We start from the raw sequence: 1,030 nt of genomic DNA, 5'->3' as shown, positions 1-1,030 counted from the left end.
GGGGGTGTGGGGGTGCTGGGGATGGACTGGGAGGGACTGGGAGGGATTGGGAGGGGTGAAAAGAGGGTTTGGGGTTACTGGTTTGTACTGGTTTGGGGTTTGGGGTTACTTGGAGGGACTGGGAGGGACTGGGAGGGGACTGGGAGGGACTGAGAGGGGATTGGGAGGGACTGGGAAGGCACTGGGAGGGGTGAAAAGGGGCTGTGGGGTTACAGGGTTGTACTGGGTTTGGGGGTTGGTACTGGTTTGGGGTTTGGGGTTACTGGGGATGGACTGGGAGGGACTGGGAGGGGTGAAAAGAGGGTTTGGGGTTACCGGTTTCTACTGGTGTGGGGTTTGGGGTTACTGGTTTATACTGGTTTGGAGATTTTCCTTACTGGTTTGGGGTTACTGGGAGTGGACTGGGAGGAACTGGGAGGGCACTGGGAGGGGTGAAAAGGGGCTTTGTGGTTACTGGTTTATACTGGTTTGGGGTTACTGGGAGGGGACTGGGAGGGACTGGGGAAAGTTTGGATCAGAATGGGAAGCACTGGGATGGGCTGGGATATACTGGGAGGGCACTGGTCAGGCAGCGGTTGGGCACTGGTGCATACTGGTGCATACTGGTGCATACCAGTCCATACTGGTGCATACCGGTCCATACTGGTCCATACTGGTCTATACTGGTGTATGCTGGTCCATACTGGTCCATACTGGTCGGTCAATAGTGCTCCATACTAGTCTATACTGGCCCATACTGGTCCATACTAGTCTATACTGGTCCATACTGGTGCATACTGGTCCATACTGGTGCATACTGGTCCATACTGGTCCATACTGCTCTCCCGAGCTCCCCCTCCAGGCCGCTGGGGGAAGCACAGCCCGCTCTCAACCGACCAATACGAGGCCCTTTGGCCCTTACTGGTCCATACTGGGAGGCACTGGGAGGGCGCTGCCGGGGGGAGGCGAGGCCAGCACAGCGCCCCCCCCCAAGGTCACCCCCAGGGACCCCCTGGGGCCACCCAGGACCCCCCAAAATTTCCCCAAACCC

Source organism: Corvus brachyrhynchos, unplaced genomic scaffold (assembly GCF_000691975.1).
Source record: "Corvus brachyrhynchos isolate BGI_N302 unplaced genomic scaffold, ASM69197v1 scaffold725, whole genome shotgun sequence".
Lineage (NCBI taxonomy): Eukaryota > Metazoa > Chordata > Aves > Passeriformes > Corvidae > Corvus > Corvus brachyrhynchos.
Note: the sequence above shows the minus strand (reverse complement) of the source record.